The 27,931-nt window shown below is 47.9% G+C and overlaps 1 protein-coding gene across 1 annotated transcript in view; it reads right to left on the reverse strand.

The window, feature by feature from the left end:
* The window catches only part of Rps24 (ribosomal protein S24), a 356,908-nt gene that overhangs the window by 318,519 nt on the left and 10,458 nt on the right, over window positions 1-27,931 (reverse strand). The gene's annotated exons all lie outside the window — the stretch shown is intronic.

Raw genomic sequence — 27,931 nt, forward strand, 5'->3', positions numbered from 1 at the left:
TTGCCAGTGGGCGGATAACAAGTTGTTTTGAAAATTTTCTAATTGGTCCTCCCGTCTTCTGCGCTCGTGGACAGTTCGTGCCCCCCATGAATCTTATGCAGGGCGGACGTGCATGCACCGTAGGTGATGACCTGACCTTTACTATGATTGGCCCCGGGAGCTTCCTGGTTTAAGATAACTGACTCTCACTTTCTATATAAGCTAGAACCAGCTTGCAGTAAAGTGCTTCATCTTTGTCACTGCTATCTGTGTGTGTGCATTTTAATCTCCGACGACGAACCTTGGCCTTTCAATAGGCACCCACTTGCCTTTCTTCTTTTCTGCCATGTGTGGAACAGCATGTGACCCTCAACAGAAGCCAAGCAAATGTTTGTAACCTGCTTTCAGAATCATGAGTCCAATTAAGCCTTTTTTCTTTAAAAATTACCCAGCCTAAAGTACTCTCTTCTAACAACAGAAAATGGACTAAGATACTGTCCCTGAAGGATTCTGACCTTCATTTTAGCTTATTGGTAATAGGAGCAATTCCTTACCCTCAAACACCAATTATGTCCTTTTCCCATCCACTACCCAGTCTCATTGTTACAACCCACAGGTGAGCAGGTAGGACAGGTATTTGTTGTTGGCAAGTAGGGTTGATAGAAGCCAAGGGAGAGGAAAGCATGAAAACTGGAACTCAGGACCCTTGAGGGTAGTTTTGATTACCATTACTATTAACAATATTAAAAGCCACCATTGATTAGGAGTTGGCTATTCACAAGCAATGCACTAAACACTTCATATATATCATGCAATTAATTAATGATCTCCATGCTACTAATTAGAAAGCAAGTTCAGAAAGGTTATCAAATGTCCCCAAGGGCATCAACCTGCCAAGTACAGAGCAAGGATTTCAGTCCAGGTCTTTCTGAATCCAAAGCCAGAATTCTTAGTCATTGTATTAAATAGCTTCCTGCTGTTGGCGCCTGCCTCACTCCCTGGACAAGCCCACTAAGTCCCTCGAAGCTCCAGGGTGGACTGCTCTAACTGCAACACTACAGTTGAGATCCTCCAGGCTCTGGATGTCAAGTTCCTCCAACACATGGTCCTCCTGAGCCATGTTGTCTCCTGGTGAAGGAATCTGTCTAGAAGGTCTCCAGCTCGCGGGCCACCTGGGCAGATAGGCTCAGAGTGAATGCTGTGCCCTGGTTTGTATCCTCATTTCTAGTTAAGTCCTCTCTGCTGCTATCTGGGCTACCTAGGAGGCAGAGCGGGTGGCTGGACAGGTGCCTTGTTACTAACTGTGGATGCAGATTCACTTCACATCCTGATTGGGAAGGATTCTAATCACAAAGCCCCAGGAAGCAAGTTGGACCTGCCCATTACTGAGCCTTGCCTTGCCTTGCCCCTGGGACAGCACTCAACAAAGGTGGAGCTGGTCAAAGAAAGGGAGTACCTCTGGCCAGTCCAGTCTTGAAAGGATTGGCAGCCCTGGGGCACAGCAAGGGGTGGACTTGGATTCTGGATGGCTCAGTCTGATGACCAAACTGCTGACTCTGCCCTTTCCCAGTGCTCTAAGGAGGCGGAGCCACACCCACCTCCAACCCAGAGGGACCAATTACAACATTTACAGCCCAACCCAGGAGGGGCCGTGCCTGCTGGACTCCATCTTGCCGTTTGCTGAAGGAGCGCTGACGACGTTACACAGATTAATACTCCACTGAGCAAATTAATCCTTGGGATTTCACTCACTACCTGTGGCTTATAAATTTTAATTGGCTCTAATCTGCCACCTGAATTGATGTGAGAGTGTGGCGATGCGAGGGAAAACATCAGAGACAGCGCCAGACACACGTGTAGCTTCTAAAGCAGGGGGCGGGGCGGGGTAGCCCGGGTGTCAAAGGGGTTAGGGGAAAAGAGGACATCTTTTTGGTGGCCGTCCCCAGTATTTCATTTTCATTCAAGGGGTTGGGAGAAGAATAAAACGGCAGCCTTTGGTCGCCTCCTCTCTGCTTGTCCATCATTCCAGTCCCATGTTCATTGGACAAGCTGATTGGACACTTGCTAGGTTCCTTGTCCTGCGCTGGGTGATGGGGAGTCCGTGTGTTTAGAGATCACAGTGCAAGAGACAGAACTCAAACTACCTGGTGTAAAACAGAGGCCTGGGGTCTTCTTCTCTCTCTCAGTTGGCCACACCTTCACCAGTGCCCAGCGACCAAGCCCAGGCTTGGCCATGTGCGGAATTACCACTGAGCTGAAGTTCAGATCCTCGCTCTACCACGTGGTAAGCCCACCTGGTGTCCCATATACACGAACATCCCTGGAGGCCTCTGAAAAGAATGTGTTTGTCATTTTACAGAAGTGTGGGTTTGACTCTTATTCTGGAAAACTGGTATGACAGGGCAGTGGTGACTCCTGATTCCTGAGCCAGCCTGCCACGCAGTGCGGCATCTCAACACCTACACATCATTCTCTAGTCATTTGTGAAATAAAGTGATTTTTTTCCAATAGGAAAACAACTTTGCGGGGGCGGGGGAGGGGGAACCTCCATCAGATGCCAGCCAAAAAAAGAGCTCTGTGGAAGTAGCATATGTGAATTTAGGTACAAATTGAGATCGCAGGAGTCTGGTACAGTGGTTCTCAAACCATGATTCCCTAGACTGAAGCAGTGGCATCCTCTGGAGCCCCGTCATATGGACCAATTGTCAACCCTTCTCGTACCTGCTGAGTCAGAAACTGTGGGAGCAGGGCACACTCCTGTAATCCCAGTGCTCAGGAGATGAAGGCAGGAGGATGGCAAGTTTCCCAGTGCTCTAAGGAGGCGGAGCCACAGCCACCCCCAACCCAGAGGGACCAATTACAACATTTACAGCCCAACCCTTAACAAGATCCTCAGAAACTCCGTTTTTAAAAAGGCTAGGGATATGGGTCAGTGGTAAAGCACCCCTGGGTTCAGTCCCCAGGAAGGAGGGGAGGGAAGGAAGGGAGGGAGGGAGGGGAGGGAGGGAGGGAGGGAGGGAAAGGAAGGAAAGAACGAGGGAGGAAAGGGGGATGGAGCCAAGGAGAGGGAAGGGGAGGAGAAGGGAAGGGAGGGGAGGGGGAGGGGAGGGGAAGAAATTGCGGGGCAATACTCAGTGTTCTAACAACCCCCTCAGGTGGTTCTGATGCCCTGGTGCACATTCTGCATCCAAAGATTCACCAACCTTGAATAGAAAATATTTAAAAAAAAAAAAAAAAAAGTGTACTGACCACATGCTGACTTCTGTTTCTCATTGTTATTCCCTAAATAACACAGTAGAACATCCACACAGTATTTGGTATTATAAGTAATCTAGGGATGATTTCAAGTGTATGGGAAGATGTGTGTAGGTTATAGGCAAATTCTACACCATTTTATATGAGGGACTTGAGCATTTTGGTATCCAAGGGGGATCCTGGGACGCATCCCCCACGGACACAGGAACAACCATATTCATGCAGAGTCCCCATCAGCGGGGACCCTCCCTCCTCAGCCTTCCACAGCCAGGCCCTGGCCCAGTGCAATGGGCTTTCCAAAGTCCCTTATGAGGGCACTGAGTGAGTGAAGAACACACGCATGAGTGAGTGAAAAGAAAGTCAGAACCAAACAGAGAGGACTTGAGCATGAGATCCAAAAGGGGCTCAGAGAGCTCCTGAGGCGTTCATTCAGACCCTTGATTCAATGCAGAGCAGGGGAAGAGTGTGACAGGACAGTGCAGGTGGTGAAGGGCCCCTCCCTAACTCAGGCCCCCACTCCCACCCCATGGCCACCCTGCCCTGAGACCCTGGGGGCAACCTCTTGTAGCTCAGTCTCTCTGACCTGAGTCCCAGGTGAAAACTCCTGTCCAAATGACTTCCTCAAACCCCAGAAGGGAGCACTTGGTCCTAAATGGTCTGTGTAGGACCCATAAATTAATTACTTAATATCATTTACAGAAGGCCAGTTGGTCTTGAGTTGAATGGGGCTAATGCTGTTCTTGGCATCCAACTTAAAGATTCAAGGCGCCAGAAATACAAAGGAAGGCTTCTTTCAACTTCCAGACTAGGGCTGCTGAATAAAACTGGGAGGATGGGGGATGGGGAGGGGAGCTATTCAAGGAAAGAATAAAGGTTTCTTTGGTGAAGAAATATTAATCTCAATATTCACATGGCGTTAAAATATATGTTTGAGATCCCCAGAATGAGATGTTCATAAATAGATAAGCTCTAAGTGGATGATTTTTTAGCCTTGATTTTCCTTTACTGAAATATAATTAACACTTCCTGAAACCAGCTAGCCTGGGATAATTTAGTTCAATTGTAAGTATGCAAAACACTTAACAATTAGCTCCGTGAAATGAGACCAGCAAGCACCGAGCTGACTTCATTAATGCCCTAAGTGCATATGCCCTATTATAAGAGCTTTCAGAAATATTGTATAAATCTGAAATACCCCCATAGAATGGAACGGGGAGGGAGTTTCCGATTATTTCCATTCATTTGAAAGCTACATCTCATAAACGCAGCGGTCTGAAAGATGACGGCAATTGGTTTTAATATTTTTACAGCCACTTCAGAGGTGGTAAAAAGAAAAGAAACCAAGGTATTGTAATGGGGTCTTTAAGGCCAGTGTGATTTAATTTGCCATAAAGAAGGACAGCCTGGACAGAGAAAAAGCTCATGGGTTTTCAGAGTCTGGGGTGCAGGGTTCAGCTGGGAGGTTTGCACATGTTCTTCACCTGTTTGAGTTTTCTCATCTGCAGAACAGGGATAACCAGGAGTATTGTTCAGACAAGTACCCATCCATACAGCAAGGGCCCTGACCAATCCCAGTGGGCGCTGGCAGTAAATGACCCTCCGTGCATCCTGGTTGAACATTCTAGAGCCACAAACAACAGTACCTCCCTGAGAATCCCTGTTGAGAATATTACATGAGATAATGAATGAGATAGAGGCTCAAAAGGGGGCCTCTAATCCAATGCAGGAGATTTGGTTCAAAGGGAAGGTTAGGGGCAAGGCCTTCCTGAGATTAAGGTCAATTCTGACTACTTCTGTTTCTCAAAGCTCTGAACAGAGTGGCAAATGAAGAATTGCCAAAGCAAGATGCAAATGACTAAATAAATAAGTAAAAGAAGAGAATTTTCAGTATGTACATTTACCAAAATATTGTTCACCCACCCAAAATCAAAAGTGCCCATCTAAATTATAGTGTGAGGCCTGAGCCAAATGCAAAACCCGTGCCATAGGGGGACAGGCCTGAGCACTGTCATAACACCAGAGTCCCCCCAAACAAGGTTCAAATCCTAGTTCTACCTCCTGAAAGCCCAGGCCAAAAGAAAGTTCTTTCACACTATCTGCTTCTAATTCTGTCCTTGGGATTGTAAAATAAGCTGGCTGCACCTAGGAGCGCCTCATGGACAGGAAGCCCTGAGCATGACCCTGAGCATCTGTTCCCACTAGACAGATGCTCCTAAAAAAAAAAAAAAAAAAAAAAAAAAAAGAGGTGTGGTCATCTATGGCAAGAAGTAGGTGGCAACATCAGTTGGGTTAGAATTTACTGAGTGCCAAGCCTATGTCCATTACTTTTCACGTGTTGAACTGTCCACTTTAGAAACCAGAGAACTAAATCTCAAAGAGATCCAATGACTGCTGATAAGCAGCAGAGCTGGGACTCCTACTCAGGTCTTCTAGAACAAAACCACCCCAACTGCAGCCAATCACTGCACTGCTTATAGAAGCACCTTTAGGGCATGCACAGTGGCCTCAACTGAGGAGGCTAAGGCAGGAGGATCACAAGTTTGAGGCAAGTTCCTTCGGATTCAATCCTCAGTACGAAAAGGAAGGAAGGAAGGAAAAAAAGGAGGGAGGGAGGGAGGGAGGGAGGAAAGGAAGGAGAAAGGGAGGGAGGGAGAAAGAAACAAATTTAGGAGGAAGTGTCTATCACAGGACCTGCGTGGGCAGAGGTGCTCATAAATGCCTGTGGAATTTGAATAGAAAATATTCAGTGCAGATCTTGCATTAATGCCCTTCTGCTGCTGTAACAAATTACCACAAACTTAGTGGCTTAGGACACCACACATTTATTACCTTTCAGCTCTGGAAGGGAAACATCCAAAATGGGTTGAAAGGCTGCATTTATTCTTGTGGAAACTTCAGGAAAGAATCTGGACCCCATCTTCTGTCTTCTAGAGGCTGCCCACAGTCACTGGCCTGTGGCCTTTCCTCCATCTTCAAAGCCAACAGTCAACAATCTTCAAGTGTCTCTCTCTCTCTCTCACTCTGACCCTTGCTATATATCTCCTTCATCATCATCTCTATGTCTTTTTTTCATGGAACCTGGGGTGCTCCAACCCTGAGTTAGGTCCCCAGATCGTTTTATTTTGAGACAGGATCTCACTAAGCTGCCCAGGCTAGCCTTGAACTGAGGCTGATCCTCCTGCCTCAGCTTCCCGAGTAGCTGGGATTGCAGAGGTGCACCATCTGACACATCTCCTCCTTTGATTGCATTCTCCAGCTTCCCTCTTGCCAGGACTCTTGCGAGTACCTGGGACCCACCAAGACAACCTGCGGTTCTCATCACAGGGTCCTCCACTCTACTACCCCTGCAAAGTCTCTTTTGCTATGTAACATACTCACAGGGTCCAGAACAGGACTGTAACATTCGAGTTGGGGGTGAGGGGGCGGTCAACCACGGACCCTAATAAATGAGATCATAATACCATGCCATTTTAGAAATTAGCCAAAACCTATAGCATATCATTAGAACAAACAAAAATTTAAGACTTTTAGAATTAGACTTAGTATCAAATAGTGAAGCTCCTTATCAATAATAATTACACAGGGGCAACTGTTTATATACTTGGTATCATTACAATTGTCTTTCAAGGACTGTGTCATTTTGTCCTTAAAATTGCCCTGCAATTTGGGCATTATTATCCCCAATTTACAAAGTAGAAACTGAGGCTTCCACAACTAAGTGACCTGCATGACCTGCTCAAGGTGACAATTAGTAAATAGCAGGAGGTGGGGGATTAAAAGGGGTGGTGGGGGCTGGAACTGAACCTGCACTGCCTGAGATTGGACTGGCCATCTAGTGAGGAACTGAGGTTCAGGAATTATTGCCACCAGAAGACAACCTTAGGCACAGAAGGAAAAGTACATACATACACAAAAGATCTGAACATTAAAAGGATGCACAGGAATAACACAGAAGCATTTGGAACCAAATCCTGGTTCAGCCCCTTGGGCCTTGCTCACTTCCCTCATCTGTAAGATGGATTTAATATCACCACCTCCCTAGGTTGGTGTGCAGATGAAAAGCAAACGATGCATGTGATACACTGTAACCATGTTCCAGAAGGCCAGTTATGGTCCCAAGAGTCCCAGCACTGGTCAACCTTGAATACTTTGTGTGGACCCAAGTGTCCTCCCATGCACAGTGAAAAAAGATGAACTTGACACTTTCCAGGACTCCGCATCTGACTTCCTGGGAGAAGCCTGGCCAGTATCCTGGGAGTCCAGACCAGAGACTTGAAAGTGAGGCTTCCTAGTGCTGCTAGCACTCACTTTTCTCAGATCCCAGGCTGTCCCAGGGCAGCTGAGGATGGATGGGAGGTGTGAAAAGGTCTTCCAGAATCTTGCTCAAAACCACTTTGCACAGATGCCCTTCAAGCCTCTGCAGCAGAATCGTTTATCAGGCGCATGAAAACATGGCAGTGATTACAGGGTCTGGAGCCCGGTCCCAAACTGTGCTCACATGTGGATTAATGACTGGCGTGATCAAGCAGGAAAGGCTGGCTGGGGCGATGTGGTGCGGGTATCATCTGGGCCGCTCCTTTGTCCCTGGGAAGAGGAATTCCACCCCTCACCACCTCACACCCTTCAGAGTCTTATAGACTGACTAACTGCAGACACCAAACGGGCAGACGGGCATCCGGAGATCAGCTACTCCGAAGAGCCCAGAGGCCTGGCCTGGATAGGTCTACAGGGAAGCCTGCAGGCAAGTGGCATGTAACTATCTGCTCTGACACTGCCTCTGTGACCTCAGGCAAGTCACTGATGTCTCTGGGCCTCAATTTTATCAACTATGAGATGGAAAAAATCACGTGCCTCTTTCACAGGGTTGTTGTGAACATTAATTAGATGAATTAAAATAGGCAAAGTGCTTAGAAGAATGCCTAGCCCACTCCAAGAGCTGTATCTGTCTAGCTAATATCTTATTAGAACTTAGCCCCACATTCTTCATTATTTGAGTCTGCTGACATGGAGCTCAGTGGCACATTGTCATCCCATCAACTTGGGAGGCTGAGGCAGGAGGATTGCATGTTTGAGGCCAACCTGAGCAACTTAGTGAGACCCTAGGCAATGCAGCAAGACCTTGTCTCAAAATAAAAAATTAAAAGGGCTGGGGATGGGGCTCTGTGGTGAAGCACCCCTGGGTTCAATCCCTGGCATCAGGAAAAAAAGAGTCTGCTGTGCTCTTTCCACATCAGACCTTCCTCCTGCTGCCGGCTTAGCCAACATTGACATGTTTTCCCCATTCAGCTAACATGGGAGTCCCCAGCCAAATGCTCATGGTCAGGAGAGGGTGCAGGGACAGAGAATGTTGTTCAGGATGGGTTCTGATCCTTGGTGGAGCAATCTAAATCTGCATTTTTTTTTTTTATTGCAGGGATCGAATCCAGGGCCTTGTGCATGGTAGGCATGCACTCTACCACCAAGCTACATCCCCAGGCCAAGGTGGAGCAATCTAGAAGGTGCTGTCACAGAGCTAACCGAGCCAACTGGTGGCTGCCAGGGTACAGACCCCTGGGTTTGGAAGGTCAGGGGGAGGCTGTCCCTTGCCCTCCAGCTACCTGATACCTCTGAGTGCTAAGATATGACCCCACATTGTCCCCAGTATATGCCTTCTGAAGAAACAGGAGACTTGTATGAACACAGTTAGCTGTTGTAACAGTCAGTTAGGGACAGTCACCTTGACACTTTGCTATTAAAAGCCCTAAAGCTAAGGCCTCCTGTTATCTCTGTCTCTCCTCTCTCTCTCTCTCTTTCACACACATACACACACTCACACACTCAGAACTGCTTTTTAGTGAGGACAACCCCACCACCACAGGAGCACAGGGGAAGTGGCAGGGGCAGCCACCCACAATCATGGCTCCGCTCCAGCTGGGCCAGCAGAGCAGACACTGCCTCCATGTGGAGGCCAGGAGTCTCGTGGCTCTGACATGGGGACATGGTGCCAAGAGGAGAGGAGACCAGGAAGCAGAAGAGTGGGAAGGAGAACAGTGGGAAGAATATGAAGGAGGACAGTGGGAAGAACACGCCCCAGAGCCCACTCCCCACCCCCTGCAGGCCCCCAAGCAACCAGCTGAGGCGAAGGCCAGGAGAACGTTACTTCCCAGGCTGCCTCTCAGCCATTAGAGGCGTGTTCAGCTCCATGCAGTGGCAGATGCCTGTAATTCCAGCTGCCCAGGAGGCTGAGCCAGGAGAATTTGAGTCTAAGAATTCAAGCACAGCCTGGGTAACATAGCAAACTCTGTCTCAAACAAACAATAGATGCATCTTTACCCAGAATTTTTGTATTGCATAAGAGGCCATTAGACTTGAGCTTAAATTCAGATTGTGCTACTTACCAGTTGTATGACCTTCTACAAGAACTTAACCTCTCTGACATCAGTTTCCTTATCTATAAAATGGGCTTAAAGTAAAAATTCCTTCATAGAGTTGTTCTGAAGATTAGAAAGAGTAACAAGTGTGTACTCCTCTATCCATAGTATCTGGGACAGCTGGGGTACCAGTGATCACTCAATAAAAATGGCCCTTTATGAATGGATGAATAATTCCTCCTCTGTGTGATGGCAGTAATCAGGCCCATTTTTCCTGGCAGTTTTCTGAGAATTAAATGAGATTCCATGTATAAAATGTTGGGTACAGTGCCTGGCACGTGGAGATGCTCAGAAGACAGGATGATGAGATTCTTGATCAAGGTGCTTCCCACAGTGCTCTCCTGCCCCCATGACTCTACGGTAGAAGGAAACCACCAGCCAATGCTGGTCTGCCATCCTCCCCCAAAGCCCCATTCCCACACCCAGACCCCTCAGAGGCAGCTGCCAATCTGAGAACATCGATACGTGGGGAACTGAACCTGGGAAGCTTTGCAGGGGCTCTGCAAACAATCTTGGCTTGTCCTGGGTCTGTGGTAGACGAGTGATGGCGTCTTTGTCCTGCCCACAGCCCCAGCTGAGGGGCAACCCTCGGTAGCCGTGATTATGTTGCGTGCTCTCCTCTGATCGGACCAGAGATGAGCGCCTACCTAATGAATCAGAGCAGATGAAGAACGTCCAAGAGGATGGAGGGTCCTCTACAGCAACACCACCCAGTCCGTCACAGCCGACCGCAAGGCCACGGGCAACCTGCAAACTATTCTGCTGAGCCTCCACCACCACTATAGGGACACCAGGCAGAGATTTGCTCGGTCCTGCACCACCAAGAGGCTCCTGAGGGCCTACCTGGGGGGACCTGGAATGACCAGAGTTTCTCGACAACTCAGCCTACTCTGTGCATGACCCGGAGCACCTGGCAAAGAGTAACCACGTCCTCCTGCAGCTGGTCAGGCTGTCGACCACACGAAGACCACAGGCATCGTGCAGACACACTTCACCTTCAGGGACCCACACTTCACAAGGTGTGATGTGGGCGGTTAGCAGTGCAAGCAGAAGTGGACTCTCTGCTCTGAGGGTATCCCTTGCCCATCCTGGAGAGGCCCGGCGCTGGCCAAGGAGGAGATGAAGCACGTGCAGAGAGCATGGCACTTTCTGACAGCATTTATATCAAGTGGACACACACAAGTCTGTCCTCCTCCTCAGCAAGGAAGATGACACACAGCCCCTCACCATCTGCTTCCCCAAGTGAACAGGGGCTGACAAGCCCCATGAGGCCACCGATTCCATCCAGAGTCAGCTTGAGGACTTGAATTCACTCTGGGACACCAAGGATATCTGTTGGCAGGTCACCTGCACTGCCACCACTCTAAGCACAGAATAGGCAGCTCCTGGTTGACAGTGCCATTGTCAAGAACAACAGAAAGGACTCCAGCCTCTCTTACAGCAGGCGTCCTGCTGGGTGGGCCACTGCTGACTCTGCTCCCTAAGAAAGATGAGGCTAGAAGACCACGTCCTGCCTTCACCACTTTCCCCCTGTCCTCTCACTGCTCATGGATCTTCATTTCCCTCCCCCGTCCCTAGAGACTCCAGGGAGGATGGCCACAGGCCTGGCTTGGCAAAGCCAGCTTTGTTAGTCAACCTTTTTACCACTGAGACCAAATACCTGATAAGAACAATCAGAAAAATTAAAGTTTATTTGGGGACTCACGGTTTCAGAGGGCCAACTCTAATCTTTGGGGCTCGAAGTGAGACAGAATATCATGGCGGAAGAGTGTGGTAAATGGAAGTGACTTAGGACATGGCACGAGGAAGCAGAGAGAAAGAGAGAGAAAGAGAAAGAGATCTCCACTTTCCAGGGACAAAATATAAACCCCAAAGTCACGCCCCCAGTAACCCACCTCCTCCAGCCACACCCTACCTGCCTACAGTTACCACCCAGTTAATCTCTATCAAGGGATTAAGGCACAGATTAGGTTAAAGCTCTCATAACCCAATCATTTTACCTCTGAACCTTCTTGCATTGTCTCACATATGAGCTTCTGGGGGACACCTCCTATCTAAACCACAACACCAGTCCTTGTCTGAGAAGCCAGGAATGGCCCAGTGCCCCCTTCCTAAGCATCTCTTCTGGTTTTCAATCATTTCCAGTGGTGGGAGAGGGGAACCATGTCAGACTCCCAAGGCCTGTGTCTGGAGGGAAATCCACTTCCCAGCCTGGGACCTCTAGCTTTGCCCAGGGTAGCCTCTGACCTAGCCTAAGTCCAAATATTTATAGAAAGCCTCCTGTACACCCCACCCTACCCTCCGCTGCTAGGGAGCCCCAAAGGAAAATAAAAGAGCCCCAAGATGCCATCATTCCGGGAGACCACAGTCTATCTGATGAGTCCTAAAGATTGTTTTCAAAAATGAAAATTAATGGGGCTGGAGATGTGGCTCAGTGTTATAGTACTTGCCTAGCATGGGTTCAATCCCAGAACTATAAAAAAAAAAAAAAAGGCAATTGCAAACCTAGAAAACTTCTTCAACAAAAAATAATTTAAACTGCCAGATCCACTGGAGACTATCATGCTAAGTGAAATAAGCCAGTCCCCCAAACCTAAAGGCAAATGTTCTCTCTGATACATGGATACTAACACACAATGGGGGTGGAGGGTGGGAATACAAGTCCAATGGATTAGACAAAGGGGAATGAAGGGAAAGGGGCAGGGATGGGAATGGGAAAGACAGTAGAATGACTCGGACATAACTTTCCTATGATCACGTATGAATACACGACCAGTGAAACTCCACATCATGTACAACCGCAAGAATGGGAAGTTATACTCCATCTTTGTAAAATATGTCAAAATACATTCTACTGCCATGTATAAATAAAAAGAAGAAAAACTAAACAAATAAATATAAAGCTGCCAGATCCTGATGAGCACTCACCCAAACCCCTCCAGCCTTGAGTCTGTATATGTGTTCATCTCCCCCTGTCTGCTAGTCAACCACTGCTGGGTGGGATCCCTGCACTATCCTCCACAGAACTGGGTTTGCAGGGCCATTTCCAGACCACAGCAATGTCACTGAGGTCCCCATTCCAGCAGCCCTGAGCACAGGCTCCAAATGTGGCTCCTTAGTTCTCCCATGTTTTACGGAATTGTTCACCTGGTTTGGAATTGTAAATATAGAAAGAAAAAAAAAAGAATTTGAATCAAGTAAGATGGTGGCAGACCTTTGGGGTTTGGAGTCATGACTACAGAAAAATAAGCCACCTTCAGACTGAAGCTGGAGGAGGGGTGCACAGAGCAGAAAAACCATGAGCAAGCAAAGCAGTCCGGCCTTCAGAGAAGATGACAGAGGCAAAGAAAGGAGGCCACCCAACCCCAGAAAGATGAAAGTCTGAGTCAGACACAGAATAAAGCTGTCTTGCTATCTGATGGCCTCCAAGATCTGGTGGCCTGACCCCAGCGCATGAGCTGGCCCCAGTGGGTTTTGTTTCATGAAACCCATGATCTCTGCCAACGACAAAGGGCCTGGTTCTTTCCATGTGGCATCTGCCTGGAGCAGGGATGTATCTTCAAACCTCTTGGCCATGGTGGAAGGAGGATGACCCCGTGCTCTCCAGATGTCTTTTCCAAGGGTCCAAGCCACACGCACATGCCTGCAAAGTCTTCCCAAATCCCAAGGACAAGTCCACATATTATGCTGTCACAGAGTGCAGGGAATCATGGTGCAGCCATCTTGAAGAATAGAGAAAGGATCTGTAATCTATTCCTGCAGTTTACTGACCTTCACTAGGGAAGCTTCAGTCCAGCCACGGCTTATAGGATTGTTTGTTTTAATTGCCTAGAACTGAAAGTCTCCTCCGCCAAATAAAAATACAACCCTTCAAGGCCCCTGCATCATTAACCAGCAAGCTCTTTAGAGTCAAAAGACTTGGGTTTAAGTTACGGCTCTGCTACTGAAAGTTCTGTGGCTTCAGGAAAATACTTAACCTCTCTGTTGCTCAAATTTCTCATCTCAGGCTGGAGATGTAGCTCAGTGGTAAAGCATGAACACAGCATGCACAAAGTCCTGGAGTTCATCCCAAACATTCCCCCCTACACACACACACACACACACACACACACACACACACACCTCCTATGAAAATGGAGATAGGACCTTACTAGTATGGATTAGAAAATATTTAGCAAAATAATGCACCTAAAGTTCATCTGCCTGCCTGTCTTTCATTACTGGGTAAAACACACTGTGCGGGGGCAAGGAGTAGGTGGAACTGCTTGGCCAGTTGGTTGGTTGGTGATTTTAAGAATCTCATTAATGATTGGGGGAAAATCCACTGAAACAAGAGAAATTGAGGTAGCAATGTAAGTAATGTGTTACTTTATCACAGGAATTGATCTTTTCCCAGAGCTTTCACAAGTAACGTCTCCTGTGTTCACCACAACCGCAGTGAGGGAGGCGGAACTGCTCTCCCAGCTCATAGATCAAGCATCTGACTCCTGGTTGCCTTTCCCACCCCTCAACAGCATGATCCAATTCTCCTCTGCAGGAGGCACCAGGAGTGGACTCAGGCCAGTCTTCCCTGCCCCCAGCATGCCCTAAAGGCTCTAGGGCCAGAGGAAGGTCTCAAGCCTCAGAACTGCCTCCTTTGGGGTAATAAGAGGAGCCCCTGGGATAGGTCCAGGGTCAGAGAGACCTGACTCTGTTGATCTCAGGAAGCCAGGCTTGGGTGACTCTGCCCAGTGAAATAACAGATCACATCTACCAACCCCAGAACCATTCTCTAGTGGATAGAATCCAGAGATTTCTCCACCTGTCTGCATCACTCAACATGGAAATACACCCCAAAATCTGATGTACTCTAATTGTGTCTATATGTCAGACTTCCCCACACAGAGCCTGTGGGAACCCAGGAATTGAGGCGAATCCCCAGAGGTTGTCCACATTCAAAGCCTATCCCTGTTGCTCTATGCTGTGCCACAGGGAACACTTGGCTTCCCCTCCCTGAGCAAACTTCCTCTCCTAGAACAGTACTGTTCTCATCAGGCAATTGTAAGGATGATGTGAAATAATTCAGGAGGCAAGTTCAACCCCAAGGTAGGCGCAGAGCAAGAGCTCCACAGGCACTAGCCCTCCTCACCCCGTGCTGGCTGTTACCCCAGTGCCATTAAAGGCACACATCACAGAACATGCTTCCAGCTTCCACTAGGCCATGGCCCCTTGAGAACAGGAGCCAAATCTTATTCATTCTGTTGTTCCTCGATTCCCAGTGCATACTCAGTGCAGACTGAAGAATGAAGAAACAAATGAATGGTTTCCTTACATCGTGTTCCACTGCAGAATTGTCTGGCTCTAGTTAGTGCGAAATGTGTTCTGCAAGCGGGGCGCAGTGGTGCATGCCTGTAATCCCAGCAGCTCAGGAGTCTGCAGCAGGAGGATCACAAGTTCAAAGCCAGCCTCAGCAACTTATCAAGACCCTAAGCAACTTAGTGAGACTCTGTTTCAAAGTAAAAACTAAAAAAGGGCTGGAGATGTATCTCAGTGGTTAAGTGCCCCTGGGTTCAATCCCTGGTACTATTTAAAAAAAAAAAAAATGCATTCTGTGAGTCCCCACCTGATACCTGAGAGAATCAGAGGCCTAAGCATAGGGTTGGGACTGGGCCTTCTATCAAGCTGGAATCCAATTCATTCACTGTGGATAATGCACATGCAGATGATCAGGGGCCAGGGTCAGTGGGGAGGTATGCCTGCTTCCTCTAAGCCTGGGAACAGATTCTCAGCTAGGACACTGCCACACACATACACACACATGCACACACACCCAAGTCAAGAAAAACATCACCAAGCTGGACAATCCTCTTGGACAGCTGGGTGGAAGCCAGGAGCTGTGAGCAGTAGAACCAGGCAGGAACCTAACAGGATACCTTAGCATCCTTCTTCCCTGAGGGTGTATCCTGCCACATGCAAAATGTCAATGCCAAAGAAGAGGGAGCCAGCTGGGATGCCTATTCAAGGGACCAGATGGAATCTGGGAGCCAGGTTCTGGAGCAAACTCAGAAAGCAATGGGAAGTCAGGGATCAAAGAGATTCAGAATTCAAACCGACAAAGAGTTAAGCCTAGAAAATGGGTCAGAGTTCAGGGACCAGCCTTGGGTGGCTGCCTTACCCCAAGTAGCCTCCCACCTTCAAATGTATCCTGCAGGCCACCTCCATGAGGGAGACATCTCCTACCTACCTACTGATAACACAAGGTAAAGGGGGAAGATACGCCCTGGGGCAGTATGGCCGGCAGGGACGAAGATTTGCTGAACAGGAGTCAGCCACATCTGCACATGGAGGAACAGGAGGACACTGGAGGAACAGGGGCAGAAAAGCAGCCCATCACTGACCACTGCCTACCCTGCACTTGAAACCCCAGGAACATGGACAGCCCTGGCTCTGAGCAGCCATGCCATCCTGTACCTCCGTGCCTCTGTTCTTAGTGGCTCCATTTCCCCAGATGCACCTCCTACATTTCGTACCTGACTAATTATTACAATTCAAGACTGAGCTCAGAGGAAAGGCTGAATGTTTGTCCCTGTACTTGCCACTTAATACTCAGAGTCTCTCCTTCAGTCCTTGGCTCCCCTTGGAATAAGAACTCCTTAAAAGAAGAAACCATTCTTGATTGTTCTTAGATCCCCAGCACCTATCACAGGACTTGGGTGGGTAGTTGTTCAACTAATGCTTGGGGAAAGTTCTTCCTGTAGAGAAAATCACTAGTTTGTATTATAGGAGAGGGAAAGGAAGGAGAAATGAGTTGGATATGAGCAGACTGAAACTGGAAATTTGGTAGGATGTTCAAGAGGAGAAAGAGTCACAGTAAGCTCAGGCTTGTAAAAAAGGTTTGGGGTCTCCCTCATAGCGCTAATAATCAGAGACATGGGAGCCACTTGAGTTCTCTGGGTTAGGAGGTAACTTAGAGATAAGAAAGGTGGGGAAGAGAATGACATCCCTGGAGATGTTCCTAAAATTGTCCCAAGCATTGACAAACCCTCAAAATGTAAACAACAAGATGTCTGTTAGGATCTTTACTTTTGTCCCAGAATTGGACACCGGGGTACAAGCTAAGGGCAAAGAGGTGCTCACTATCACACATCCAAAGAGAACTACCAGCAACAGACATCTCCCCAAAGATTTCATCAAGAAACGAAACCTCACACACACACATACACAAACACACACACACACACACACACACATCCATACAGAATTATGTAAAGGACTGGAGAGAGAAGGGGAAGAAGGTCAGGGAAATTAATCTTAGAAGAAACACATTGTTTCAATGAGAGTACCTCCAGGAGAACCACTCATTGAAGTGGGGGTGCCCAAGAGATGGGCAGGGTGCCTGCTAAGCTGCAGAATCTGCAGCCCCAAGCTGATTCTGCTGAGAAAGAGAAACAAATCCAAGGAGGCAGAGCTTGGGTGAGGCTGATGGTGGAGCAGAGTACCCACTTTCCCAGGGATCTATGATGGTGGAAGTTATGTGAGAGGGGATAACATAACTTCCACCATCACAGACAGAGGGGTACAGAGGGCCTAGGAAGAAAGGGTGGGGACCTCTATGTCTCTGATCCCATGGACCTTCCTGTGTAGGCACCTGGAGTTGCAGAGGCTAACGAGTGGGTCAGAAGCCCCCAGCATAACCCAAGGAAAAAATGTCCCACCCAGAAAGGAGACTATGGGTGGGCACCATTCATGAAGCTCCTGAGGGAAGAGATGGCACTGGGATGAGCTGGACCTTGCCTTCAAGGACACCAGCCCACCATCTACATGAAGACCAGCACGTCAGCCACTGAGGAGATGGGACCAGAGCAAAGACACCTTTGACCTCCCCTGGAGAAGCACTTCTCCCTCTCACAGGAAGGCCTGCCTCCATCCCAGAGGAGATCCAAGGCTCTGGACAGAAAAGGAGTGACGGCATACATTGTCCCCTCCACACTTCCATCCTCCAGGTCTGGCCTCCAATGGGGAAGGGGAAAATTTCAATCCAAGATGAGCCTATGGTTTTAAACCACACTGAACTTCAAACGGCCATAAAATCATGGACTCCACTCCAGCTGGTGTTAAGGGTAATTTGACAAGAGTTCAGCAGAAAGAAGTGGCTGGAGGAAAATAAAACCATTTCACTTCTCTACGCCACCCAGTTGACACTCGGCAGTTAACCGTTTACACGGAGGCTAGTGGAAGCCCCTCTCTGGGCTGATGGGCAAAGCAAAGAGCAAAGGGGTAGACGGGTCTCAGCTGCCCACCTCTGTTTCTCAGTAAGATAGAACTTAAGTCAAACCTCCTCAGTCTTAATTACCAAACAAAAAAATAACCAGACAAGCTTCTCACTGTATGTCTTTATTTATACTGTCATCTGCTCCGGCATTTTAATATCCAACTTTCGGTTGGAAGACAGATGCCTGGATGTTCACACCCCGTTCTAATGGCTTAATACCCTGGGTACTGGAGCAGGGAGGGGGCTACGAGGAAGGGGGGCATGAAAGCCGCCGCCACATTGAGCACAACTTTGGAGCAAATGGGTTTGAATATTCATTAAACAACATTTAATTTAAACACCCAAACTCTGAAAGCAGCAGCATATGGCCTGTTTTATTTTACATAAACTGAATAGGAGGTTGGGCCATTAGTTTCTGCAGACATAATGTTCATTACCAATGAAGAATGCTTTCCTCTGAGGACACCCCAGCACTGTACTTGGCCCACAGGCCCTCTCCCACACAGAGTCAGACAAACGCAAGTGGAGAATTCCCTGGAAGCCCACTCAGGGTGACATAGAAATGTCAACCAATCAGGTGACAGATGAGGTCTTTGCTGGCTCCTTGTTTGTACCTCAGGAGAGCAGATTGGATGGCATTCTTATCCTCCAGGACTGAGCCTCCTTGGTGCTTGGGGTCACTGTCCCAATGGCATGAATCTAACCTCCTCTGTCCATGGTAGCCCATCACAGCAACCATGATGAGCCCAAGGGTTCTGTCCATCTTGCCTGTGACCTAGGATGATGCTCACATGTGTACAAGGAATTCTGGGTACAGGGCCAGGCAAGTATCCACACACTTGCTTGTGAGAGCACACAACCCTGCAGCTCCATGAGCAAAGTACTGGTCACGTGTACACTTCTATGAAGGAAGTGTACACGTGGCCTCAGGTGCTGGATTTGTGTGTATGCGCATGCACATGCCATGTCTATTGGGGCATTCCCATGGAGTATGTGTGTGCACATGTGCATGCAGCAGGTCACCAAGGGAGGTGAAAGTATCCTCTGTAGATCTGTGTGGGGGTGAGTAGAATGATCTTGATATGGAGATACATATATCTACTTAAGTTCACATATATAATATGTAGAAGTATTTACCTATCACTCAGGGGTTAACTTGGGGCCCACAGACACCATCCATGTCATCCATGGATATAATACAAGAAACCCAGGAACAAGAAACCCAGGAAAAGAATTCCATCTCTATTTTCACCACCCTCTAAAATTTTTCAGTTGTAAATGAGATAACAAATCCCCTAGTTTGAGCAGTTTCAGTGACTCTGGCCAAGAGCAACCACAGATATTTTCGTAAACTGCAGTTATTACAGATGTCTCAAAATGTGGCTATGCTCTTCTTCATGACTCTGAGCTATAACAGTGATCAGACCTGCCACAAGCTATGGCTATTATTGCATTAATAAAGAAGCATTTATGTTATTCCATCACTTAGATAGTTTGCTAAGTATACTTGAGCAGACTTAGTTTTCTTTGTAAGTTCATGTTTTTATACATTTATAAATAGTCCAGGAAGGTCACCATCAACCAAGGCACAAAGAGAAATAAAGGAACCTGTGCATGGGATGGCACAAAGCCAACAATGGCTCCAGCAAGTGCTCACTACCCACAGGTGCCCATGTGGACATGTGCAGGGACCTCTGGCAGAAATGTGGCAGATGCTGTCCCCTTTGAGTGACACCCTTCCAAGAGAGCATGTGCTCACCCAGAGAAGGGGGAAAAATGATTTTAAAAACTCAGCTCTGGAGCTGGGGTTGTAGCTGAGTGGTACTTGCCTAGCATGCATAAAGGCCCTGGGTTCTATTCCCAGCGCATACACACACACACACATACACACACACACACACAAAATCAGCTCTGCCCTGTTTCAAAATGTCAACTTTGTCCTAGGAGGCAGGCTTCTGTAAGATAGTGACTACTCTGACTCTGCAGGAAGACAGATTCCTCCCCACAGTCCCAACAGTGCTAGGAACCATGCTGGTGGCCTAAGCTGGCCCACTTTCAGGAATGAACCACTCAGAGCATTTCTTGGCGCTAACCCTGGAGGCCTGATGGGAGACCAGGCTGCTCTGAGGAGTAAGAGCTTGGGTGGGGCTGTAGAGCACTTTCCAAGAAAAAGCCACATCTGGCTCTGGCCAACCCTACCTCCATACCAGTTAGCATTTCTTCATTGGCAATGCTAAGATTACACATGGGCTACCCAGGGACTAGTTACTCCCCTTCAAAGAGAGAGGTCCCATCCCTGCCCTCTGCTGCACCATCTCTTGGTCACAGAAAGTTGAGAATCTTCCAGAAGTCCTGGGATTCATGAGTAGCATGAAGAAAGCCTACATGAAATCAGATCTTTTGGGCACAGTCCAGGCAAGCAAATGATCTTTATCTGATCTGCAATACGCCCAAGAGACTGTTTTGTTTTTGTTTTTACTCAGCTTGGCTGTATGTCTATAATTACATGTGGAATCTGTGTTTCTCCTTTCATAGCTTCTAAACTATGTGTCCTCAGAGAGTAAGGATAGTGTAGGTCTTATTCCCCACTGCTAAAGAAATTTGCACATCAAAAGTCTTTAATGCAAATTCTATTAAGTTTTTTTTCAGTAACAAGTAACAGATAACCAACTCAAACTACCTTAAACAATGTCCTTAACAATTATTTACCTTAAACTTTTAGCAGCCTCCACAACTAGAGCCTTGGGCACATTTGATCCAGGCTCTGGCTGTCCCCCAGCCCCTCCACGGTGGACTTTGCCCTCAGGCAGCCTTCCCTCAAGACAGCAAATGTCTGGGTGGTTCCAAGTCTCTGGTCTGCACATCACACCCTCTGAAGCAAGAAAGATCACTTCCCAGCCATCAAAAGAATCCTTCTCACCAATTCGGATTGGACCAACCTCAATCAGTCACTTTGGCCCAGGGCAATTCTATGCCCTGGTTGGTTTAAGGCTGGGTCACTCCCCTGTAGGACAATCAAGACATGCCCCTATCAAGATATGCAAATAGTGAGGAACAGTAGGGCCACAGAACAAACCCCTGGAAACACAACCTGCAATATCTGTCTTTCCATGAACTGCTGTGCTCACACCTCAGCTTTCAACATAATTTGCAGTGCCCTGGGACAGGAACCACCTTATGACCCCTATTCACCAACCCTAAGGTGACCACCAAGAAAGCAATTTTTATGTTTCCCCAGTTGCCATGACAGACCTTCAACCTGCCTGTCAACTTGACTATTTGTCTGTCTATAATTACATGTGGCATTTGTGTCTCTCCTTTCTAGACTGAGTGTTCTCAGAAGGTACGGATAGCAGACCTAAGGATAACACAGTCTGTGTTACAGACTGGCAGGTATCATGTGAAGATGGAGCACTGGGGCTCTGCTTCTGACCACTGTCCTCAGTAAAATATATATCTGATGGCACCACACCTCTGCTTTATACCTTCCCTCCTGTAAACACCTGCTACAGCCCTGCAGAGTGGGCCCTGTCCATGCCTCCAGTCCCATTTCCTTCACTCCCCAGTCCTGGCACAACTCCTCCATAAACCCACCAGTTTTCTCTTGCCTCCAGGTCTAAGCACCTGCACATCTCTTCCTGAAAAAAAATTTTCCCCCTGCTTGCAACTCCAAACCCCAATTCCCTCATCTGCAAAAGCAGGAAGGGGAATATAGTACCAGATGAGTTTCAAGGTATTTTCCTGCTGCCACATGTCACAGTTTGTGATCCTGGCTTTCTGCACCTTTCTTGCCTGGTGCCAGGGAAGATGAGTAGCAATCAGAGCCGAGCTAAGAGGTTCCCTGCAGTAGGCTGGAGAACCTTTCCCCGCCAAGGCCAGATGCCAAATCCAGATGCCAAAGCTTGAAGAGAAGGAGCCTGGGAAGGATGTAAAAGTCAGATATATCTGACAGTGTCAGTAGAGGTCAAAGTGACAACAGCGTGACCTGGAATAAACATGTGCCCCAAAGATAATCTCTGCCCAGTGAAGTCCTCCACGTGGGTCCCCTTTCTTTGCATTCTTGCTCAACCTTCCCAGTCAGTTCCAGCAGCCCCTTCCTTCAGTGAGTCCATGGTCCCTCCTGTGCATCCATCAGTCCAACAGCTTCTAACCAGGGGCTCAGAATTGGGAAGAGCGACTCAGGCAACCCCTGCCCTGGAGAAAGTGGGCACTGCAAGGACATCACCCACATCGCTTGACTAGGAGATAGGAAACTTGTCTGGAACTCTGAGCACCAGACTGCAAGTCCAGAGTTCACTCCAATATGCTTTCCAAACTGAGTTCAAATCCTTCCTCCCCCCACCCCCCCAGGAAGCCATCCTGCTGCCTCTAGACCCTCCCCTCTGCCAGCTGGTGTGGCAGACACCTGGGTCTTGCCTCTGCACCTCCAGACTCGTGTTTCCTCACCTTCACATCCACCCACACAGACTCTACCTGCAGACAGACGCACAATGGGTGTGTGTTACACTTTTTGTGGAATCAAACTGCCGATATACTGTGCATAAGACATGAGCCTCCTGTGGGGAGATGTGCCCTTTATCCAGTGGGCAGCCTGTTCTCCATGAGGGAGGGTCAGAGGGGCTGTGGTGCCCCCAGGGTGCCCCTACTCCAGCCATCTCTCACCTTCAGGATGTGAAGAAGCGGAGAGGTTCCTTCTCCTCTCTCACCCTCCCTCACCTTCCGCCCAGGGACGTTATGAGAATTAATGGGATAACAGATGAAGTGCCTCCAAGGAAACAGGCTACATAAATCCAAAGTGTTGTTATTAAATTCCAAATTTAGCCCTCGGGATCGGTGAGACATGACAGATCTGGGCTGGGAGCAATCCCAGCTGCATGGACAGGAAGTCCCTATAAAACCAGAAGCCACGACATGTAGGCTTTGGGACCTAAAGGAAACTCTTCACAACACCCCAGGCCTATAATTCACCAAAGACCCAAGAGACTCAATGGCAATCCCACCAAGGAAGCAGTCAGACTGTCCACCAGCAACAACAGGAAGCTCGCTGTTCCCAAGGCAGCCCCTGCCTTCTTTCATTAGCTCTGAGTTTTAACAGCATCCTCTTGTCCAGCCAAACCCATTCTCCATGGCTTCCACATTTCAGGACAAATCTCACACTTTTCCCAAAGGACAGCCCTTGATAGAACCACCAAATATCCCCCAGCCCCTGCAGGCAGGTCACACACACTGCCATCAGAAGGCAGTCCCCACCTAGATACCCTTTTCTAAACAGGCTCCTGTTCATGGCTTTCAGAAGTCACGTAACTCCTAGTAGGTCCCAGGGGACAGGGACTCATCACTCCAGGTGTCCACCTCCTAGAGGCAGATGGGGCAATGCAGTTTTAAAACTACCACATCACACGGATAGTTTTGTGAAATGACATGATCAACATTTAAGTTTTAGACCATAATCCTGCAACAAGTAACAGATAACCAACTCAAACTACCTTAAACAATGTCCTTAACAATTATTTACCTTAAACATTTAGCAGCCTCCACAACTAGAGCCCAGGGCACATTTAATAATGTTGGCTGGTCCTTTGTCATGGGACCAACCCCAATAAAACCATCAAATAGGGCCAGACCTTCTGGGAGCAGAGAATCACAGCACAGGGAGAGGGTCAGCAACTCAAGCAACACTAACCTATATTTAAGGCCCAGGTCTGCTAATTATCGAGCAACTTTCTGCTAACGGCTAAAAATTCTAAGTTTCAGTTTGCTTATCTTTGAAGTGGGGACAATTATCCCCACCTTGCAAAACTGTTGTAGAGACAAGATACAGTATATATAATGAGACTACCACACTGAATAGTAGGTGCTCAATAAAAGGATGGCATTATTATTACATTTAAAGCCTTGTGGGAACCTGGCAGTGGCTTCCAAGGATAGGTAACCCAGTAGCAATAGTCTATTGATTTTTTTTCAACAAGGTGCCAGCCAGTATAAAGACAGAATAATCCTTTCAACAAACAGTGGTAGGAAAAGTGGATATCCACACCCCAAAAAATAGTTAGACCTCTTCTTCATATTTAACACAAAATGGGTCAGAGACTTAAATGTAAACGCTGAAAGTATAAACCTCATTAAGGAAAAACATAAGGGTGATGCAATGGTTTCTTTGATATAATAAGAAAAATAATTTGGAATCCATCAAAATTTTAAATATAGCTGGGTGCAGTGGTGTACACCTGTAATCCTAGTGACATGGGAGGCTGAGGAAGGAGGAACACAGATTTCTAGGCCAATCTTAGTAACTTAGCAAAACTGTTTCAAAATAAAAAACGAAGAGCTGGGGATTTTGCTCAATGGTAAAGTGCCCCTGAGTTCAACCCCCAGTACCAAAAAAAAAAAAAAAAAAATTTAACGTTTGCCTTTGAAAGGATGCCATCAGGAAAGTAAACAAACCACAGAATGGGAGGAAATATTTGCAAACCATGTATCTGATAAGCGATTTGTATCCGGGATATATAAACAACACTTACAACTCAACAATAAAAAGACAAACAATTCAGTTTTAAAATGGACAAAGGAATTAAACAGACATTTTTTTAAGACATGTTACCAGCCCAACAGCACATGAAAATATGCTCAAAACAATTAATTATTATGAAATGCAAATCAAAACCATAAGGAAGACTAGGGTATAGCTCAATAACAGAGCGTGTGCTCCACAAGTACAGGCCCTGGGTTCTATTCCCAGCACCAAAAAAAAAAATGTAGCTTAGGCAGAGCACCAGCCCTGAGTTTGATCTCCAGCGTACACATACATTACAGATATTAACAGGTGTTGGAGACGATAGAGAAATCAGAATCTTCATATGTTGCTGGTAAGAATATAAAGCTCATTTGTTCTAGAATGATTTACCATGCCAATCCCAGCAAGGCAACCACCACTGCCTGCCTTATGTTTCTGTTAGACACCCCAGATTTCCAGGAAGTTCCCCTTATGATAATGAGGCTTCTGTTCAAAGGGTCCCTCCCTCGGAAGCATCATTCTCTTCCTCCTGCCATGGTGGAGACTGGTAGTTGTCCCTGCACTTGCCTGGGCCAGAGCCAGCCTACTCTGCCCCTCCTTCCACAAGTAGTGAGGTACGCCAAGAGGCTAAGTCTGGGCCAATAGCACAGGAACAGAGATCAGACCTGTAGAGAATGGGTGGCCTCTATCAGGCTGTAAGACTAGGCTGAGGCTCTCTTGGGGTCAAGAAAGCACTGCCCTGCTGTGTGCTTCCTTAGATTTTACTGGTCTCACCCAGTCCCCAAACCATTGGCCCAACTCTGATTGGCACATCCTGCAGGACAGCACCCACACTGTACAACAAAGCCAGGAGAGAGAACACTTGGGTTTGCTGACACTAGTGAACAGCTGCATCCACCAGCCCTGAAGTCCCCTGGGCAGCCAAGGAGCTTCCTCTGTGAGCTAGGGGACGGGGGGCCTTCACTTGCAAGGCAGTTTATGCTGAGTTCTCTGCTCCCTGCGGTTGAAGACCTCCTACCCAACACCACTGAAGCTGATGACAAAGCCAGCTCAGGGAGCATCTGACTGGATGTCAACTCTCAGCCTCCCAGGGGACTCCTCTGTATTGGCAGCACAGTGAGCTGGATGGCATGAAAGAGGTCCCCCAGACAACACCACAGGGCCCTGTAACCTTAAACCATAAATAGCCTGAGGGAGAAGCTCTGGGGTAGAGCACTAGCCCAGCATGCACACGCCCTGAGATTCCATCCCTACCAATGCAGAGGTGTTGGGGGTGGGTGGGGGGGGAGGTTGTAGCTGAATAGCAAATGGCTTACCTGCTGTAAGAAGGGGAGTGAGCTCCAGGTGCAGAGGCCTGAAACCCAGTCCTCTTTCTGCCATAAATGAGCTCCTAACATGTCTCTGTGGCCTCACCTGTAAACAAAAAATGCAGCTGTACCTGCATGCTGCACGGAGGTGTCTGAACGGCCTAAGGGCTTTCCCTTGCCTCTCCAAGGAAGCCTGATGGAAAGAGGCATCTTATTTAGCACGTTTCCTCCAACAAGGAGAGCAGCAGCCCAGTGGCACTGCCTTTGGATTAGGCAATTTCCAACCAAACTCTGAGTATCACGAGGGGCAGTGGGAGCCAGCAGAAGGCCGGGCACTCTCTTGAATTCCCTCGTGGCTCTGGACACACACATCTACAGTGCTGAGAAAAGGCAAGGAATGCCTACTGCCCAGGCAGGGTGGCTCTGCTGGGTGAGCAGCCGCTGTAAGAGTAGGTGCCAATCCCTGGACTAACGAGGTGAGTGCTGAAGCCCTCTGAGGAACACATTTTCAGAAGAAATACACACTGCAGCTGAGAGGAGGATGTGGTATAAATCTTTCCTTCTTCCAAACAACGCAGAACACAGATCTATAGAGGCAAATCCTGTATGTCTAAAGATCTGGACTTTTTAAAAAATCCAATTTGATAGGTTCCACCTTACTGCCTTGCAGCAAGTCCCTGGAAATGCTTACTTAAATGAATACAGGAGATGGATGTCATACAGCAGGGCTTACAGCTCCCTGCAGTCCCAGGCCTGAGAGTAGCGCCAGTCTGCCTCTTCCTCCACTCCCTAGGGCAGGAGTTTGGACATGGGAAAGAGCCTCGCCCCAGATCACAAAGTGCAGCGGAGCAGGGCAAAGGCTGGAAGACAGCACTGTGCCCCTACCCAAGCCTGTGGAAGAACAAGACAGAGGCACAGCCTTGTAGGGAGCTGAACACTAAACCATAATGAGCTGCTGGGTTCTGGTATTCTACCCCCCAAAGAAAATGCAAGCCACCTGGCTAGGCAGTTATAAAAGGGGAATGCTGTTTGCACAGGATCCGTGGAGACCTTGCCACACGGATGGGTAGACATCGTTGTGCACGTGAGAACAGCAGAAAGCCTCCAGGTTCAGCTTCCCTGTGAGGGCCGAATCCTATAAACAAGATTACCACCCCCATTAGACCTTCTTGGAGAAGAAAGAGTGACCTCTCCAGTTGATCTGGCATCAGGCTTTCTTCACGCTTGCACAAGGGTAGTGGCCTTGACAACAAAGCAGGCAGCTTCCAAGCCTGTGCCCACAGTGCCCCCTCGTGGTAGTCTGCAGGAGAACCTCTTTATTCTACCAAAGGAAAGGCCAGTGATTCGGCTGTCAATAGGCTGGCCTTCCTGGTCTCCACAGCTGCACCCGCTCTGCAGTGTGCTCCCCTCCCCTTAGATCAGTGGTTCTAACTTTTGGCTGCATCAGAATCACGTGCAAGAGCCTGTTCAAGCACAGGTTGCTGGGCCCCCACTCTCCATTTCTGATCCAGTCATTCTGGGGTGGTGCCTGAGAATGCGCATTTCCAACAAGTTCCCAGGTGATGCTGCTGCCCTACACAGAGCATATGTGGAAAACCAAGGCTTGGCACCAATTCTGGCTCCTTGGTGAGATGTCAGTCCCCCAGCATAAGTAACTTTAACCAGGTTCCTTAACCTCTGAACCTTGATTTTCTCCTGTTAGATGGGGATAACCCAGGCACGGTGTGCATGCCTGCAATCCTAGCGACTCACAAGTTCAAGGACAGTTTGGGCAACTGAGCAAGACCCTACCTCAAAATAAAAAATAAAAGGATTTGGGCTATAGCTCTGGGGTAAAGTGCCCCTGGGCTCAAATACCCAGTAACAAAAAAAAAAGGAGATAGGTGGGAATAGGTTCCTCAGTTTATTGAAAACTAATTCATTCAACAGATTTATTTAGCTTAGCACACAGTATACACTAGTAAATGTTATCCTCATTTGTATTGTGTTACCATTCATTTGCCAGCTTCTTGAGGACAGAGACACTGATCTACTAGAGACACAGAATACTCAGAGGAAGAATGGAACTAGGAGAAACTTTAGTCCAAATTTTAATAAATTTTTTAATCCAAAATTCCCAACCTGTCTGCTCAACAGACTCACCTGGGAAGTTGTTAAGTTTTGGTTACTAGACCTAATAATCCCAAACTGGGACAAGATACGGGGCATTTGTATT

Source organism: Marmota flaviventris, chromosome 4 (genome assembly GCF_047511675.1).
Source record: "Marmota flaviventris isolate mMarFla1 chromosome 4, mMarFla1.hap1, whole genome shotgun sequence".
Taxonomy (NCBI): domain Eukaryota; kingdom Metazoa; phylum Chordata; class Mammalia; order Rodentia; family Sciuridae; genus Marmota; species Marmota flaviventris.